This window comes from Telmatherina bonti (assembly GCF_933228915.1).
Source record: "Telmatherina bonti genome assembly, chromosome: 14".
Classification (NCBI taxonomy): domain Eukaryota; kingdom Metazoa; phylum Chordata; class Actinopteri; order Atheriniformes; family Telmatherinidae; genus Telmatherina; species Telmatherina bonti.
In genome coordinates this window covers 35,683,710-35,704,736 of record NC_136612.1, presented here as the reverse complement: position 1 = coordinate 35,704,736, position 21,027 = coordinate 35,683,710, and positions in this window count along the sequence as shown.

Below are 21,027 nucleotides of genomic sequence, written 5' to 3'. Positions count from 1 at the left end.
TCTGCCTTGAAAGACATAGGCACTGCACTAAAGAAACTTGTAAATAAATGAAAATTCTTTACCTCTTATGTCATAAGCATTGCATCACTTCCAGACGCTGTTGTACATCTGCAGCATTTGGTTCAAACACAAGGGGATGGGGTTCGAGGTCGGGGACAATAGTAGGGTCTGGTGTTGGCAGGGGAACGTTTGCATTTAGTGCCATGTTACGCAGCACAGCACATGCCCGCGCAATTTTTGACACATTTGCAGGTGAGTAGCACAAGCTGCCTCCTGATGCATCGATGGACCTCCACCTCCACTTTAGCAGCCTGATGGCCCGCTCCACAAGAGAGTGTGTCTGGTTGTGGCGCATGTTACATGCTTTACTTCATAAACCGGACTGTTTTCCCCTTTTTGGGAGACAACTATATGTATCTGTTTTTCCCAATGTGAGCGCAGTTTTCCAGGTCCTCCGCGCTCTGACATATTCCTTACAAGAACTCTATCACCTGGTAAAAGGACAGCACTTTGTCTTTTTTTTATCATAGTACATTTTCCCTCTCGCTGTAGTCTTTTTGATGGTTTTGGATGCAATTTCATATGCCTCTTGCATTTGTTGTTGCCATTTCTGAGCATATTCCTGATGTGAGATGTACCCTTCCTTGTCATTTAATCCAAATATCAGATCAATTGGAAGTCTGGGATTTCTTCCAAATAGCAGATAAAAAGGAGAGTAACCTGTTGCTTCGCTGATGGTGCTGTTGTAAGCATGTACAACTTTATTTACATAGTCACTCCAGTTCTCCTTTTTCTCCTCATCTAGGGTCCGCAGCATAGATAACAAGGTGCGATTAAATCTTTCTGCTGGGTTCCCCTGTGGATGGTAGGGAGTTGTCTTTGACTTTGCAACACCTGTGTATTCTTGCAGTTGTCTGAATAGCTGATTCTCAAATTCTTTGCCTTGATCGTGGTGTATTTTAGAAGGGAATCTGAATTTTAAGGCAAAATCATTAAAGATTTTATCAGCTGCTGTTTTGCCTGATTTGTTACGAGTCGGGTAGGCTTGAGCAAACTTAGTGAAGTTATCTAAGATCACTAAAATATTTTCATACCCTCCCCTGCTCCTTTCAAGATGGAGGTAGTCTATTGAGACCATTTCGAATGGCGCAGTTGCATGTACATGACACATAGGTGCTCTGCTATGTACTGCAGGTTTCTTTTGAACGTTGCATTTGCAAACCTGGGTTATGAAAAACTCTACATCTGTTTGCATTCTAGGCCAATAAAACCTCTGCTTAGCTAGATGTAGAACCCTGTCTACCCCCAAATGACCCATCTCAGAATGGAGGTACTTATAAACCAAATCCTTGTACTGCTCTGGAAGCACAATTTGGGAACATGTTGCTGTTTTACGCTTTAATAAACCCTCTTGAGAGACATGCAGTCTTTTCCATTCATGTGACAGCTGCTTAACTTTTTCTGTTCTTATGTTACTGTCTCTCCTGTTTGGTTTTCCTCCCAACTTTTTCATTTGGAGAATATGGGATATTGCAGGGTCTTGCAACTGTGCCTGCAGTAAGTCCTGCTGAGTAACTTTAATGTCCAGATGACTATCCGCTGTCATCTCTTGAACATATGGGCTGCAGGAAATAGCTGAGATCCAGTCCACATCGCATTGATTGTGGGTTTCAGTTGCACTGAAAATGGCACCCAGCACTTCAGGAAGATACTTCTCTGTGCACTCAGACATGTAAGACTCCATACTCACAGGTGTCCGGGACAAGAAAACAGCATCTGCGTTGCTTTTTCCTGGATGGTACTTCAGCGTAATGTTGAAATCAGCTAACTCGGAGACCCAGCGATGGCCAGTTGCATTCAATTTAGCTGTGCTTTAGGACATAAGTGACAGGGTTATTATCACTGTACACTGTTACAGATGGAGCATAAAACAAATAGTCTCTAAACCTATCTGCAACAGCCCACTTGAGCGCTAGAAACTCCAGTTTTCCTGAATGCAGTCTGTAATTTTTTTCTGCTGGTGTCAATGTCCGTGAGCCATATCCAATGACTCTGAGTTTGCCCTCCTGTCTCTGATACAAGACTGCTCCGAGTCCCTCCTCTGAAGCGTCTACATGTAAAATAAATGGATCCTCAAATCTCGGGTAAGCCATTACTGGTGGGTTGGTCAACACATCAACTAGACGATTCAGGGCGTTCTGGTGGATTTCAGTCCACACTATTTTCTGATTTGTGAGGGACTGTCTCACCTTAGCTGAGTGGTAGTTGGTCTTTGAGTCCAAGTCTGGGGCTGCACCTGCTGACAGTAGATCATATAAACATTTTGCATGGCGAGAGAAATCTTGCACGTAACTTCTATAGTACCCCAGAAATCCCAGAAGTTTACGCAGCTCTCTGATATTAGTAGGAGGGGTTGTTTTTAATGCCAATTTGTCATCCATCTTGTAACCTTCAGCTGAAATCACTTTCCCAATGTAGCGCACCTCACTTTTAAAAAGGTCACATTTGTCTGGTCTCAGTTTAATGCCCCAGGCTTGCTGACGTTTTAGTACAGACCTCACATCCTCAACATGTTGTGCAAATGTCTTGCTATAAACTAAAACATCATCCAAGTATGGGATACAGATTTTGTCCCTCAAACCTTCTAAGCTCTCCTCCATGCTCCGCTGAAAAGCTGAGGGGGTGTTTGTGAGTCCAAATGGAATTCTGTTCCATTCATACAGCCCCCATGGAGTTGTAAAGGCTGTGTATTTCTTGGAGTCCTCACTCACACTACCTTGATGGTAAGCTTTTCCTTGGTCCAACACACTGAACCATGCGTTTCCACCCAACCCATCAAGTATCTCCTGAATGCGTGGTATGGGGTGTCTATCTGGAATTGTCTTTTTATTTAGTCCCCTGTAGTCGATACAGAGTCTTAGACTGCCGTCTTTTTTTCCTCACGCAAACTTCTGGAGACGCATACGGAGAGACGGATTTGCGGATGAAGCCCTTGTTCAGCAAGTCCTGGATGTGAGATTTTACCTCATCATACAACGGTCGGGGTATGGCATTATATGTTTTTGCCACTGGCACATTGTCAGTTAGTTTAATGTCCATTTTGAGGTTTTTAATATGCCCTACTTCGTCTTTGTCTCTGGCAAAAACACAAGATTCCTCTCTGAGCATTCTTTTAACCAGTGTTTGTTGTTCACTTGTCAGGTGGTCAACATTAACAGGTGGATCCCACAATTTGTCCAGGGGCTCATTCTGGGACTTTGCAGAGGTGGAGTTGGGCGTGGCCAATGAACTTTCAACTGTTACAGAGTTAACTTGTTGCTCCTCTGTAAGCAATGGAAAACAGTTTGTTATTCTCTGTATGCTACCAATCACGGTTCTACTAGGCACAGTTATATCATGGTGAGTGGTATTCCTGGCATAGATTTTCACTTTGCGGGACGAAGGTGGAATATCGATCAGTTGACAGGATATTTTGAGCCCCTCCTCCAAAGAAAGGTTCTCATCGGGTTCAAACAGCATTTCAGTGACCCCTTTAAGATCCGTGTTCACAGGACAGCTGATGCATTGTGTTTGACCTCCTGGAACTGCAACAGAAGTGCGTCCCGTCTTTACTGCATACGTTGCATTTTCATCTGTAACTTCCTGGATTAAGCTCAACAGTGTTTCTGCCTTTCTTGTGCCTAGTTTTAGTGAGTTTCTGAGCAAGGCTAGTCTTTCACTGGGCTGAACCCGGTCCTCCCTCTCTTTCATTATCTCTTCAATGGCATTAAACCCTATTATAGGTCTCTGTACAATGTCTCTACTCACTAATACTGGGACTAAAATATTATTTGACCCTGTGGATTTAGCCTTTGGGCCACACAGACTAAGATTAACCTCCACCCATCCATCAAAAGGAATTTCTGAGCCATTTGCAGCTCTCAAGTCCAGGAGTTGAGTCTCGCTTGACAGATCACTGATAGGAAGGATTTTTGCATCAGGTAAGTTTTGGGACATCCATGCTTCACTCATTATAGTCACTTGTGCTCCTGTATCCCACAGAGCTTGAGTTTTAACATTGTTCATTTTGCACCAGACAAGACACTTCTTACCAATCAGTTGTGCAACCTTCATGTGTCTGGTGTGGGTGTTACATGAATTGGTTGATGGGTCTTTTTGTTTAATGTTCATGTTTGACTGTATGGGGGAAAGATTAACAGTAAGTTTATTTGTCTCTTTTTGAAGCATGTCTGCATTCCTGGTCATGGATTTTGGGATCAGTTTAGGACTTGGGTCACTATGGGACTGCAGCTCTCTGGTTGTGGCACGTCCCTCAGTCACAACCTCCGCCAGTTTCCCGACGGCTTCTGCTCTTTTGCCATCCTGCACCCTTTTGCCCAATGTGTTTCACTACCACACTTATAACAATGCTGACAATCAGTTTTGTCCTGTTGGCATGCTGCACATTGTCTCTTTGGTCTCTGGAAGCTATTTGCACGTGCTTTACTTTGGCTTTCATCAGAAGTCATTTTTATCACGGTGGACACTTTGCAACAGGGAAGCTACTTGGCCTGTAAGTTCTCTTATTGCTGTATTATTCTCCTCTATTTTTTGTAAACAAGGGGTTTTCTTTAGTTGCCTTGTTTGGTTTTTCTGAGACTTGGGTGACTTGGGGGTTGTTTTCAACCCCTCCCTGCTCTACAGAGTTCAGACCTGCCTTGTACAAGGCCTTATTTGTGGTCTTTATCTTTTGAGCTCTCTCACTTTCATTATATTGAGCAATCTGCATCTTTTGTAGCAGCAGCTCATCACTGTTGTTCTCATCCTGTAAATACATCCACATCTCTGCTCTAATATTGGCGTTCGCCAAGCCTGTCATGATGGACTGAAAACACTGGCTCTGGACTAGCTCTTTGTTATATTTCAGGCCAGATTGTGCACGACCAGATGCACACAGGACTTTTTGACGCAGATCAAGCACTCGAATGAGGAAGTCAAGTGGTGTCTCACTAGGTCCTTGCACTGCTTTAGTCAGTTGATGATAAAGCATAGTTGCATCTTTCTCCACATAATGTGCTCTTAATATTTGTCTGAGGGTCATCAGAGTGAGATCTGGTTTACCTTCTAGATAGCTCCTTAGCTTCAGACCAGGACTCACAGATTGTATTACTGCTTCCACAATTTCCATTTCCGGATAGCCTTTCTTTAAACCGCTCACAATCTGATGTTCCAAGCTGCTGAAACTCAGGGTGTCTTTAGAAGTCAACTCACCAACATGTCCCTTTATTCTGAATTCTTTTCTGAATCCTGAAGGAATAGCACAGTATTGGTTGGTTAAGAATTCACTTTCTCCAACTCGAACCTCCTCGTTTTGAAGAGTTTCCTGGAGCGTCTGGTGCTCCAGCGATGACAAAGATGCTTTGCGGTCTTTCTGCTGTCCCCCGCATGAGAACACCGCTGACCGCGTCACCTCTGCCGCTTTCGCCTCTGCCGCCTCCTCCCTGGTGGATGAAGAGAAAGGCGCCGCTGGTCCCGCGACTTCACCCGCCGACCGGCCCTGCAGCAGATCCTCGAGCTTGTCATTCAGCTCCAAAAGAACCGACACCCCTTCGTCCTCTCTTTCCAATAGTTCTTGCCGTTCACAAAACTTTATGACGTATTTAACGAGTGCACGACGAGTTTTGCTTTTAATGTCGTCATCTCCCGAAAGTCTGCAGAACTCACAAACATCGTGCAGTTCTTCCACTGACAGTTCAAACAGCTTCTTTTCAATTTCCAGAAGCAAATCCTCTCGGTGCTCCGACATCTCGTCGTTCGCTGATCTGTTCCAAGCTCTCCTGAAAATCACAGAAACGGTTCGGTGTCGTGCTCGGAATTAGCTCTATGCTACTTGCTTAGCTCTACACACACCGGTTGTTGCTTGTATTTCCAGTCTCTTCGTTGGTGATCTCGGTGGAACCTCCAAATTGTTACACCACTCAGACCAACGGCTCTGGGTGTATATATATAGTTCTTTATTCTTCACCGAACGAAGATTAAACATTTGACACGCTGTTAGATGCGACAGCACCGGGAGCATGCTTCAATCACCATTTTGTTCCACAGCGCACACACACGCTTCTCTTCTTCTTCTTCGGTAATTATCACAGAACTGCTTGCCCTGCCCCCTAGCGGTAACATTGGTGAATCACATCACTAAGAAAGCAGATTACTGAGTGCAACAAACAGAAATAATTCTTATAAGGTGCTACACGCACATTGTAAATGTTTTCCTCTGCAGTCTGAGGGTTGGGAAATGGAGTGAGCAGCCATCATTTCAGGGGATATCCACTGTCACCTGCAAAGTTGGAGAATGTTAGATACTGCAGTAGTGTGCGGTAGTTATAACATGAATCCTTACCGATCAGCCAGCCATCCTGCACAGCTCCAATCTCAGGTCTGCATCCTACACTGCTGTTTCTTAGAATGAAAGAGTCATGGGTGGACCCAGGCCGACGGGCCACTACATTGGTGAGCAACATGTTTGCATCATATATAATTTGGACGTTTAGAGAATGAAAATGCTTACGATTAACGAAAGCAGATTCCTTCTCAGTTGGTGCCCTTATGGCAACATAAGTGCAGTCAATCACCGATTACATTTGGGAAACCGGACATTTCTGCAAATTGCATTTTTTGTTTGCTTGTTCACCCACAGTGTAAGGAAAGTTTATGTACCGTTGCGATAAGGTGATAATACCTTCCAACACCCCTGGTAGGATACGGCTGAAGGTGGGTTGTGATATCCCCGATCTATCAGCCACTTCCCTCTGGAAGGTGCCAGTTGCCAGGTAGCCCAGTGTTGTGAGCACTTGCAGAGGGACAGGTACTGCATGGCTCCTTCTGGTGCGTCTCTGTAAAGCCGGGCCCAACTCATCACATAGGCTCAACAGCACAGCACGAGGTAGACAAAACCTATGTAAGAGCCACTCATCATCATGAGCCAAAAATTCCTGTTGGTCTCTAAATACTGCTCCCTCCGGAGACTTCCATCCGCCACATCCTCCAGCAGTGCCAGGTATGCCATTGTGCATCTTTACGTTACTTTACGGTGTGTGCCTTTTATATCCAGTGAGTAAATCCTGAACAGCTACAGGTGGGAAAATAACCTTATTGTAGCATGATAAATGATGGGCATTTTGCCAGGTTACCGTGTGATTTAAATTGGATTTATTACCTCCACCAAGGACATTATGTTCTTACCGGTGCATATCTGTTTGTTTTTGTTCAAGATAACTCAGAAAGTTATGGATGGATTTTAATGAAATTTTCAGGATTTGTTGGAAATGTGAAGAGCAAAAACTGATTTAAATTTGGTAGTGATCCAGATCATCGTTTGGATGCAGGAATTTTTTAAATGCTTTGGCGGAGGTTTGGGCTCTCCGAGTGTTTGTCTAGTTGTTGATTTAGAACTTAATGTGTACCTTGTTTGGCGTCGAGTTGATTTGATAATATATACTGTCGGCTTTGTTCCAGGAGGACAGACCATATTTTAGTGTTTCTTGATAACATGTAGGTTTTTGTTGTAAATCTTGATAATTTTTTATGTAACTTTTCCAAATTACTTTTACAACATTTAAAGGAAAACATATTAGATTTTACATTAATACCTTGCATATCACATCATTTCTATGGTTTTATTCCTCTGCCGTTGGTGTTGCCGTTTCCAGTTTCTCCAGATTTTGTGTGTACGCCAGGGTCAGAGTCGGCGTGGAGGTAGGGACATTTTACAACCAAGTCGTGTTTTGATAAATCCTAAAAGTTGACTTCAATTGGCGTGTGCTGGGTTTTGTGCATGTGACAGCTTCATAAATGAGGCCCCAGGTCTCTGAAGTCCTGCATCATGTGTAAAACTGCAGGTGGAAGCTGGATGGTGCGTTTCCTCCTGTGACCAGCAGAGGGCAGCATTTGTCTGAAAAATCGCCTCCAATGTTCCTCCAGTCAAGCACTGAGTTAAAACTTGAACCAAAGTGGCTTCAGTTTTCTTCCATTCATCATATTGGACTGATGTGTGACGGATTTGGGTTTGCAGAGATGCACTCGATGCGTCACTTTGTTTTGGATAAATGAGTGTCGGGCACAAAAACGGGAGGGTTTAAGAAAACTGTTAATACTTCATTTTTTATTAAGCTGAATGAAAGAGGACAAAACATTAATTAAACGTCTTATGTGTGATTTTTCCCGGTTCTCTCATTACACCGTGAAACCGTTGCATCAGGTTGGAAGATGCTCGTAATGAAGGATCCAAACTGAAAGCACTGACAACGAACACCATGCAGGATTAAAATCAGGCACTTTGTCAAATATATCAACATGCAATTAACTGCGAATTCATTAGAGCTGAAATGAAGTATAAATCCAAGATTTTATAACATGTTGGAGTTAAATGGATCCACTGATATCAGCCCACGTTTCAATCTGTATTTCTTCACAGAGAAAAGTAAAAATGTGCAGGTTTAAACCTGAATAGAAGCAGAAATCCCAGGTCAGTGGTCAAAAGGATGAATGTTTGGAGAAACATGTCAGTGAGGAATAAAGACAAGCAAGTCAGAAAACATGATGCTTCAAATTTAGCAGCATGTAACAAAACAGAAGATCAATGAGAGAAAAGAAACTGTTTCTGTTGGTATTTAAACCGTTGTTTTTCTTCTTCTACAATGATCTGTTTATATCTACTAGCTGTGGGTCCACATACATGGCAGCCACCGCATTTATGTCACAGTTTCACTACGGTGTCTCTGGATGGACAAAATGTGTGAAGTGAGAACCCTCTGAGCTGTAAAAGTGCAGAACCTGCTGTGTGTGATAGGTGCTAGACAAGTGGTGGGATAAGGAACCCAAATTAAGGCACATTGAAGAACATATATACAGTTTTCAGGTCATCATGAAGACTTGAGCCTGGACACAACTAAGAGGGTCAATGACGGCTTTATTCCCAATAAATCTGTGCTATGATGTTGTCCAGTTTCTGTCCATACAGTTCCTTCCTCAGGTGATCTGCTAACCTGCAGCAGCATCATGTTACGGTCCATGTTTACAGGAAATGTCCACATATGAAGCAGAGGAGAAAGATGAAGACTGGATGGAAAGATGACAAGTCCTTGGCAGCTCTTTCTTTTTCCTTCTTACCTTGTTCTAATGAAATCAAAGAGAAAAGAAAGAGTCAGGTTTAGAACAATGTGATGGGGGGGGGGTTCTATTGCTTGGTAAGGATGTTGGACTTTTATCACTATTACTAATTGTGGCCACCACGGGGCGTCTGGTAGAATCTATTGAGATGGACAACCAGAACCAGAGTTAACTTCAGCACAGATAACCTCCAACCTTGTTAGTCATCCAATAGCATCAACAGAACTTTCTCCTTTGTAGGCTGTGTGACATGGAACAGCTCACACACATCCTAAAGCAGCATCATGAACGAACACACAACTGTTCTGAGTAAACGTGTAATTAGATGTCAGACGTTCACTTCCTTTATTTCTAAAATAACACTCAGCCACTGAAACACATCGGTTGAGGAGGAACAAAATCTACTTTGAACATGACCTGAGTGTTTCCAGTTTGCAGTTTGGACTGATCTTCACAGCTTCTCTCTGAGAGACCACGTCTTTTATAGTTGATCTCAGCGACTCAAGTTGTTTTTCACACAATACACGTATTTCAGCGTAATCAGCGGAGCTCAGGTCCAGATGTTTCAGATGGGATGGGTTGGAGTTCAACGTCGAGGCCAGAGAAGCACAGCCTTCCTCTGTGATCAGACATCCTGACAGGCTGCAGAAAACACAAAAACTTTGAGAGAGTTGCATTGAAAATAAAGCTGACTGAAGAACAATGTTGTCTTTGTATTGCTGATAATTGTGGAGTGTTGTGGCCACCATAGATGTTCATACAAACAGCTTCTGTAGGTATCATGTTAGTCATGAATAAAATCTCCTTAAATACTCAGTGTGATGAATCCTGACCTGAGAGTTTCCAGTTTGCAGTTTGGACTCTTCAGTCCGCCGGACACTCCTGAATACTGCAGATTAAACAGTTCAGCAGCATAAAACACGATTCAACAGCCACCTTAGCACAACTTCCTCTATGGCAGCCAAAAGCAGACAGACACATAGAAAATCCTCATCTTACATATCCTGAAGCACAAGCTTTTTAAACGACATTTCCATCTCCTGCAAGTTGATTTTAATAGAAGAGCATCACACCACCAGATGAACACAGTTTTCTTTGAGAAGAAATGCTGAAGTCATTAACAGCGTGCAGAAATAGCAAAAACAAAGCAAACATACCTGGAACAGAATGAGACCAAACACTTGAGCAGCCTGAAAAATCTGCTGCAGCACACGTGGAGTCGGCTCAATGGGACACACACTGCTAACAAAGTCTAAAAGTCCATCATTTTGTAGGAAACAGCTTGGAATTATGCTAGCAAAGCAATTTAAGAAATGTTGCTCTTCTGACAGCTTCCAGGTGAGTTAGCAGGAGCTCTGAGCAAACTCCTCTTCCTCCACTGACAGAATGCAGGTTTACGTTGCAGCATTCGACAGAATGCCAAAGCCATTCAACAGAAAAGCAAAGATGTGAAATCATCTTCAAAGTGAAGCTTCTTTGCAGGCATTGCATCATTTTTCTACATGCTACATATAGAAATCCAGAAATAAGCAGCTGAGAATAGAAAAGTCTCCAGACAGATGAAAATGTTTGCAGTGCTTTAAAATCAGAAAGCCAAGCTGCAGGTTTTAGTGAAACCATCAACACCTGACCTGGACATCAAGAAGGTCAACAATGAGTCCATTGTTCAAGATAAAGCTGTGTTCCGATGAGCTGCTGTTTCCGTCCAGTTCCAAGCAGCTTTACAGTCCGTGTTGATGTGAAATGTCCACGTCTGATGATGACTAGATGAAGGAGGAGGCTGCTCTTCCAGCTGTGGACCACCTTCCTCGCTCCCTGCTGGAATGACATCAAGGAGAGAAAGAAATGGACCATTTCAGCCATGCTTTCTGGAGATGTCAAGTCATTTTACACACCTTGTCAGGTGTGTGTAGGAGCTGCGTCGTTACTGGAGGTGTGCAGATGAAGTCAGCTGAGGGGTCGGAGGTGTTCTGGCTTCGGTGGTCCCATTCTGGATCTCAGAGCGGCTGCCTCATCGCTGTCTGCACTTCTGGAATAAAAAAGACAAGATCTTTATGTCTTGGCTGAAGAAATAATCTGCTTGTTCTTCATCAGTGTCACAATATTAATAAAAGCAATTACTACTTTAAAGTAAAAACTAGGGCTGGGACTTTAACACCTTCATTAGCATTAATTCCAGAAAAGTGAAGACGTTAAAGCATTTAACTGCGGAACGTTTCAGTGCACGACAATTCCACTGATGCACACGGAGGACCTCCGTTAGTACTTTGGTGCTTCATGTTGGGATATTTCACATCCTTCCAGTGACTAAAGAAAAAGCAACTAACAAGTTGATCAACTTTTTACAGTGTTATTGAAGACTTTTGGTGAGGAAGGTTTAAGTCCGAATGGTTTCCTCTTCTGTTAGCGGCAGCAACGGCTGCGTAAGCTCCTCCCCCGTCCAGAAGAACAGTCTAGAACAGGGGTCTCCAACTCCGGTCCTCGTGAGCTACCACCCTGCAGGTTTTAGTGTTTCCCCGCTGTGACACACCTGACGCAAATCAATGGGTCATTAACAGGCAGGTGCAGAAGATGAGAAGCTGCTGGAGAAGCTTTTCATTTAAATAAAGTGTGTTGTAGCAGGGAAACAGTAAAAGCTGCAGGATGAGCGCAGTTGGAGACGGCTGATCTAGAAGCTTGGTCCTCCTGCAGCATCCAGCTTCCAGCTGCAGGAAGAGCAGGAGGTGATGAGCTCTGCTGCAGGACCAGACTGAAGCCACAACACAGTGGGCTTTACTGTCACATGTTCATGTTTATTAATGAAGCGTGTGGACGGAAACATTTTACACCTTAAAAGTCCTGGAACATGTTTTACACTGGAGCGCTTAGATAAATGACTTCAAATGACTTTTTCATTTGAAGACTGTTCAGTTTTGCCAGGAAGATTTTCCTTTTTTTCTACTGTTGAACTGAAACTGAATGAAATGGATTTCTTTGCAGACATTAATAGAGCCTGAGTTTACAATAATATTTGTGTCTATTTGAGTCAGTCGTCCACCAAAATCCATTTCTATTAAAAAGATGCTGCTTTTGGGGGCAAGGACAATTTTACTGCTCAAAGGTTGCTCTTTTAGAGCTCAAGAGACAAATGTGAGATTCTCATCTCAGCCTCATTTTAGTTTCTATTTGCTCTAAAATGTTTCTCATATGTTTCTCCTAAAATTCACCAGGAGAAATAGGTGAGACAGAATAACTAGAGGGAGTCATACTGGAGACTTTAGGGAGATTCCTTGCTAGTTTCACTGCACTGCTTTTAATGGCTCCTTTATTTCTCCTTTGAAAAAGAAACTGAGCAATACTGGACACACACACACACACACACACACACACACACACACCTGAGGTCCTACTATCAGGATGCTTAAATCATGTGACCTTCTCCTCCCACCTGACTGGATTTACCATCCTAAACACAGACCATGCACTTAATAACATCATGATAGAGCAATAAAACAACGGTGGTGAACTCTTTCTTTACCACACGACAGAGGGATGTAGCAGATGTACCCAACGCCATCAGGCTTTCTACTTCTACAGCACATGGCAGATGACTTCACATAAAAAAAGGAAGAAAGAAATCTGAAGCGGAGTCTTCATCTTTATTAAATTCCAACATAGTCATTGTACTTGAAAATTGACGACTGCTGAGTATTTGAAGTGGTTGCAAAGTTAACAATGACATGAACAACAAATGGAAGAAAGTTAAAGAGCGTTTACTGACAGCAAAAGCTCTTCTAACATTGTCATCATTATAAGATGGGAACTAGAAAGATGCATCTTCTTGGAAAGTTGTGTTTTGAAACAATTCTCTGAAAGCATTATGAGCAGTGTCAACAAGACTTTACAGCAATGCACAACACTGAACAGTCAAAGAGTCTCTGAGGCCAACATGCAGCATTTGCATTCAAGGGCTTTTCTGAACAGGCTCATTAAAAAAAGTCTCAGTATGCCACATTCTGTCATTTACAGTGTTGTGGCCCTTGTGCAGCGTTTGTTTATGAAGACTTTTATCAGCTTACTTTTCTCATCCGGTGTCCAACCATCCAGTGTACTACAGCGCATGATGTAAGCTGCAAGATTAAAGCAAAGAAAAAACACAAAGGACTCATTTTATCATGGAACAGCAGTTTCCACTAAGTATTAAGAACTTTTTTCCTCCATAGATCCAAAATTCACATTCTAATATGTTTCTGGTTCACACAGAAGGAAATCCAGTCAAACTGGGAGGACACTGAAACAATCCCAACATTAAAAGTAGGGATGTAATACTTGGAATACTTCAGAAACTCCATCAGATTTGGCCAGATATGGTGATTAATGTGAGAAGGGCCAGAAGAAGAAGAGGAAAACAAACTAGAAATAAACTCCAGGTCATGTTTGGAAAAGAAATGCTGCTTATTTGGCTTGAAAAAGCTGATGGTAGGATGCATGCTAAACAGTACATGGGGAAGGTAAAACATTGCTGAAAAACTAAATCTTATGTTGATGACAAACTGATTTTCTGCAGCTTCAACTATTAGCTGATTACTTGTCAAGTAAAATGGTTTTATTTCCTGTTAGAAATATCACTCATGACGCCATGCAGACCATCTTCTGAGACGTTCTAAACTAAAGCAGTTGCCACGGTAACCAGTGGTTCTAGATGAGACTAAACTAAAAGTGGTAGAGTGAAAATATCAAGAATCAAGCTGAATAAAGCATTTGGAGAATGGTGACACCCCTATATGTAGGGCAGTGAAAAGCCATAGACAACTTAACTTCTGATCCCATGAACTGCATCAGCAGTTCCACATTATTCATATCCCTACAAATGCTTCCAGGATTAAAGAAAAAAGTCAGGTGAAACGGGCCAGTAAACTAAATGTAATCCTACACAATATGTGTGGCAGTCTGGGAAAAGCTGTCAGATGTGGCTGATGTTCATTTGTGGCAGCGAGACTAAATAGTTGCATGGTCACCACCAGGCATATATCATCCATCAGCATTAGCAGCCGAGCTCTGACGTGTTGATGCTGTGACAACTATTCTTTTTCAGCTGAAGCAAAGAAAAAACAGGGCTCAATGTGACCACATGGCAGAACAAAACACACAGGGTTTAGCGTTAACACTTGCTTCAGCAGCTCTGGGAAGAATGACGTTACTCAGGCACTTCTTGAGTGTGTGCTAACGAACTTTTTTACTTGTAAATGTAGATTTTAAACTGAGAAATACGTGCCTGTGATGGACTGGCGACCTGTCTGGGATGAACCCCGTCTCTGGCCTGATGACTGCTGGGATAGGCTCCAGCTTAACTGGACTAAGCCGTGTAGAAAATGAAGGAAGAAAATATAGATGTGGAATTCATGACAATTCAAGCAGGATCAAAACATTAATTGTCTCATGATTCACTGTCACACAGTTTTTTTCCACAATAAGATCCCAAGGGATCCTCTGTGGGGGGGACTTTGGCTCTCTATATTGGCTTCCCAGATATTTCTGCTGATGAATTTCCACAACTTTTCCACAACATTTCCAGAAATCATTCACTACCAAATGAGCCATATACTTCCTTCAAATTCCACTGACTTTGAACTGGTCCAGGACTGTCTTCCCATCTGGCACCTTTCCATGTTTCCCAAACGCCACAGCATGTCGGCACTCCGCTTCAGGAAAGAAGTTCTTGAAAAGAAGGTGGAATAAGCGAAGGCAGTCCTTTGCTTCTGCATGGATTGCAGACAGGTGAGTGGAGGACAAGAAGAGGCCACTTCCTGGACACAGCTCTTGCTTCCCAGACCTTTTCTTTGGAGCCCAAGGACCAGCCTGAGGTTGGATCTGTTCCACTTTGTCCAGAAAAGCTTTTAATGCCTCCAGGTGCTCACCACCTGGAGCACAGCAGATGTTTTACCTTACAGGGACACAGCAGCAAGCACAAGTCAAGAAAAGGAAGAGACACGTTTAAAAAAGAAAAAACATCCCAATAATTACAGTTTTCATTTGTAAATAATGAGCAACTAAAACAGTTCAGCACATTGTCAACACAAGTATTCCATTCTAAAACCTGCAATGAAGTGAGAACAGAGTTTCTGCAGGGAAAAACATTTTCAGACCCATTTTAAATCTAATACCTGGAAAATAGAGATTTTCAGGAAGAGAACTTTTATTTTATTGAAATCCCATTTTTAAAATCTAATCCGAACCCCAAATGTAGCAATAATTGAACCAATATCTGTCAGTAAAACACACACAGTTCCAAGTGAGGGTTCCACTCCCTTTTCTTTAAAACATCCTGGAAATCAACATGTGGACCTCAAGCTGACAGTTATATTAAGATTATTAATCCCAGTGATAAGAGACCACAGAGTGTCTAAGATGTTGCTTATTATAGTGTCCAAGGTAAGTTACAATATAACAATCAATATGAATTTAGAGCTAAATTGTGGATTGAAATAATAAGACAATTCCCAGCTGGGTTATCTCTTGGTGAGCCGCGGTCTGGTTCATAAAAACTGATCTTCTTCGGTGGCTTTCCCGCTCTTTTGGCCGTCTCTTTTTTATTATTTTCACATGCATTCATCCTGGAAAATAAAGAAGACATTTTCATTATTTAAACTGCTTTCACTGCATGTCAAATCCACATTTTCCATGCACATACAATTTATGGAAGTGTCTAGAGGCCGCTGTAAACGCTCGCCATCTAAAATTTACCCAAACTGCGTTTAACAAAGATGCTGCTTCCCTTCTTTTTCCTCCTGCAAGATTCATTTCCTCCATTCCTTCTGCCAAAGACTCCACACGTTAAGCACACAAAAAAAGAAGAAACGTACCACACGACCTGACGTTGTTAAGTCGCCTCACTACGTTGTGAAGTAACCAATCATGATACAGCATTAGCCACCGAGTAGCTCTCTTAACCAATGACCATGCAGCATTTGTGACTGATGGCTCTCTCCTAAATACTAAAGTTGGGTTGCATTACAGGGTTCAAAGTTCCGGGGTTTTGTGCCAAATGCAGTCAATATAATATAATATAATATAATATAATATAATATAATATATTTTTTATGAGGTTGATGAAACAAAATGTGAATTACATGCAGTCTACTTCAAATTCTTTGTGGAAAACTGTTGGTTAATATAAAAGCAGATGCTATTTGCAGTAATTTTAATCAATTCATTCTGCATACAATCCAACATTGAAAAGAAATATTAATGTGGATTACAATAAAGTCAGCATGATATGAGATGATAGGAAAGAAGAAAACATTTCTCTAAGTGGGAGATTTCAGTGAGTGTTTGTGGAGAGCTCTTCCTTTGCTCTGTCTGAGATTAATATGAGAAGCATGAACTAAAGCCCGGATGAGAGGAGATTAAGTTCATAGAGAGAGCTCTCTGATTTCTCTGCCTGAGATCACAAAGAGAAACTAAAGCTGAGAAACGAGGAGAATCATATCAGAGCTTGTTGAGATCTCTTCTAAAACTTCAAATGAGACTACATTGAGATTTGGTGCATCTTATTTCTCCCGAGAGCAAACCGAGACGTAGGAGAAATAAACCTTAGTCTCAGTTTGCTTTCAAAGAAATCTCAGAGTTGTCTAGGAGAAAGAAATGAAACATTTTAGACATCTCTTTTCACATTTTTTTTTCCTCTTATGTGATCAAACAAGATTTATTACAAAGCCTGGAATTTCATTTGTTAAAATAGATTTGCAGCCCTTATTAAAAGAAGCCCTCATTTTTCTCCGTAGGTACATTTCAGTAGCTGACACATGCACCCTCACATGTTAAGCAGCAAGAAAAACCTGATAAATGTATCTCCCCTTGTAATGGAAGCAGAAAAACTGCTGCATTCACAGATGCTCATCACAACTTGCTCACAGTTCTGCGTATTATTCCTAAAAAAGGAGAGAAATTTCCACTGCAGTCCCGCATGTTTTAACACTTCCACAGGAAAACTGGCCAATTTGTGTCCAATAAGACGTATGAGGAGCTTCACTGCTAGCTTAGCAGCAAACAGATATGAGGAGAAAAGGGAGTTCTTTTGGTTTGGCGCTGTTGTCATTTCTCCTTTACGAGGGGGGACGGTGGCGCATGACGAGGCACGTGCAGCCTGTCCAGACAGCTTAGCTTCCACGTGTACAAGCTTTAAACACAGAAAATAAAAGCACTCACTGTTCTTCGGCATAGTGCTTAATGATCAACATTCATATAAAGTAGGTCATTTAAATAAAGCTCACGTCATGAAAGCCCAGCACTCATGTACTTGATAAAACACGCTGACTTTTCTTCCCAAGTCTTCACTGCAGCTTGTCTTCACTCCTACTGATCCAGCAGCTCTGTCTGAATACCCATGATGCACTTCACGGTAGGGCTGCACCATTCATCGCAGTTTCATCCTCATCACGGTTTTGGTGGCCACCATTAAATAAACCTGATGGTCAACAATATTTCCATTCAGAAGGCCAGCTCTGCTGCATGCGTCTCTGATCAACTACCCCTGGCTGCAGTGTGCAGAGCGAGGCGTGTCTCAACGTGGGCGGGGTTAAACGCCTTCAGCTCCGCCCACTGGATGTGTGAAGGTGTGAAGAAGAGACTGCAGGCCAGAAAAAGGCGTCGGGAGGAGCGGAAACTACAGGTAAGAGGAGCTTCATTAATTAGCCATGTATTTAAGCACTTGTTTGAAGACTACTGTTAATCCCTCTGCAAATTTCAGGATGTAGAAGATGCTCCAGTGAAAAAGATGCCTTCTGAATCCATCTCATCAGCTACTATTGAAGGTAGACTTGTTGTCCACACATACAGAAACTGCTTTTCCCTGCATGCTTTTATTCTCTGCTAGATTACCTCGGCTGACCTGAGATGCCACTTCAAATATAATATTGGATTTCTTCTAAAAGTTGAAGAGGTGGGATGTCCAAGATCTTTTTTACTGTCATTTATCTCTTTTCATTCTATTCCCTCTGTAGGGGAAGGTGACATGAAGAGCAGCAGTGGGACAGGGAAGAGTGGATGCAGCCTTCCTACCTCAGCGTTTTGGGCCATCTCCAGTATCTACTTTGAGAATGAGCTTTTTTCTCTACAGGAAGAAGATGCTTTACTGCATGACACCATAAAGGCAGCCAAATGCTGCAGAACGCTGTCATTTCAAGGAAGAGATTCCCTGCCTGGAGTTGTTGAGATGGACGAAGGACAAGAAAAGGAAACAGTGAAAAAAGTCCAAAACTGTGACTTGATGAGTGAAGGTGAAGAGAGTCATGGAGCTGAGGGAGCCGTTCATGTTTTCCTTTCACTTCAGAATCCACTAGGAATCATTTGGTGCAGAAATGATGGATGTTCACAGCTTAAAGCTGTGTGTGTGTGTGTGTGTGTGTGTGTGTGTGTGTGTGTGTGTGTGTGTGGCAATAAATCCAGTGTTTGCCGTTTCTGTTCCTTGAAAAAAAGTCTATATTATGTGTGTTGCATTCCAATGCTCCAGTCATTCCAATCTGTGAGAGCCTTTCAAATGTGCCTGTGGGACGGTGGTTAGATGTCCAGCATGGGGTGAGGGCTTTTACTGCTACTTTTAACTGGCCTGAGACCATGCACTCCTTGCTCAACTCAGCTCAAATACAGTTTGAAGGCCACAGAAATGATGACACAATATCTTGGTGGAACCTGGGTGTAATATAGGATCTATTTTATATTGTGATATAATTTTACATATAATACCAGTAAAGCATTGATCAATAACTAATGTTACAGTCAGCAGTTTTGTTCAGTCTGCCTTTCTTCTTCCTGTAGCCGTGTAGAAATGGGAGCATTTAAAAAAACTTCTTAAAGCAAGAGTGTTCACATCCTAAAATGAAAATAACTAATCATGTCCCAAATGATAAAAGATGTACATGGCGAGCCTTACTTTAATCATCTCAGGATACACTCCCGCATCGGGTAGGTGGCGGTTTTACATGCGGTCACGTGGAAAATGGGAAGAAAAAGACGGCCATGGTGGCGGCGAAGAAGAGTCAGAAAGTCTAAATAACATCATTTCCCACTTAAATCCGGTAGGTGGCGCTATTAAACGTGGAAAAAAGGCAAAGAAGAAGAAAGCAGTTGCGGCGAGGAAGAAGAATCCCATCCAGTGGGCGGAGCTCAACGCGTTTAACCCCGCCCACGTTGAGACACGCCTTGGTCTGCAGGAAGCTGCGTTCAGGACGCAGCTGGTTAACATGTCTGCCAGCTGCATGTGATGAAGCTGCTTAGTAAAGACTTTTCCTGCTAAAAGCCACACCTGACACACCTGAAGCCGTTTCTCACCTTTCAGGCTGGCGTGGAAGCTGAGCCACGTCAGCTTTGCGTGTTTAAGCTCCATCCCGCAGCAAACGCAGCTTTTCTGCATGTTTTACTGTCCTGGAAGAAGCGCAGCTTCCTTCTCCACGCGGCTGTTTGCGCCAATGAGGAAGAAGAGGCGCAGCTGCTGCACATACCTGCTGATCAGCAGCACACCTGTTCTAATCAAGACACAGCACCAGGCCTCAACAGCCAATCAGGCTTCATCACTGCTTCCTGCATCAGTCGTCCATTTCATTCCATTCAAAGGAGAAATGAATGAAAATGAGAAGAAAAACACAACAATCAGCTTGTTTTTCATTGCGTTCATGTAAAGGAGAAACTTTGTGCCACCAGGAATCTGAATTCTTTCTATCTGAATATGAATTGTTCAATGTGAATCTGAACACGCCTGTTTGAAGAATTGCTTTAAAAACTGAATCTGAATGACTGGATTGGAAACTGAATCTTTCTTCTTTTTTGTCTTTATTCAACTGAAACTTTTCTTTCCTGAATTCATTCTCATCATTCAGTTTCAGTTCAGATTCAGATGTGAAATCCAGACTTTTGTGCCGCACATCCGGGACCTGACATGAGGCCAAACTAGCCGATGGCAGATGGCGGAACCTCAGTTTGAGAGGCTGACATCCAAAAGCAGCCAACAGCAAATGCTCTTTATGTTTCAGTAACATTGCTGATAAAATAAGAAGAAGTTGTGTCCTTGTAGTTGTTTTAGCTTTAGCATAGCCCGCCCTGGGTGTTAATCCATTTCCATGTGAGTGATCAGCGATGGATCTATCCATCTATTTGGAGAAAACAGGATTTGCTCTTCTGTATCAGCAGCACTTGCAGTTGTCAAACGGTCAAGCCGGTGGAAACGGGTCAGACACTTGTTTTCTGCTAGAAAGCTCCAGATGCATTCCACTTTATTAGTCAGAATTCATCAAGTTATGGTCTCATTTATTTCTAGAAGAAAGAAAGAAAGACAGAAAGACGGGGACAGACGTGCTTTTGGATTTGCCAGCATGACAGAAGTGACTGAGCAGTATCGTCCTCAGTTCTTCCCAATATTTTCTAAATTCTTCTCAAAGTCGAAGCTCTTGGTGAGCGAGCTCTGTCACATCTTCCAGCTCAGTATGATCTCTTTACTGTAGTGCTACAACATGGCATGCTTCTTCCACTTCTTCCACATATGAACCAGCAGCAAATATTTGAATGCAAGCTTGAAAAATCCAAGCAAATAAAGAATGAAAGCTTTCCTGGGATATATTCTGGAAGCCGAGAGCAGCTGTGCTGCTTCTCTTTAGAAAAGAGCTGTTCTGTCCTCAGCACAGTCAAGCCAGCAATGAAGCCAAGCTGATGTCAGATGGAGGAACATTCATCACTGATCAATACAAAAGGCTGAAATTGTCACATGTCTGACAAGTAACTTTTACAAATCACTACTTCACATCCAAATCTATGTGTCCAATCCAATGAAAGGGAATGATGTCTTTCTCTATTCCTGCTACATTGTCCCACATTTTTCCATCATGTCCAGAAAAGAAATTCACCCAAATG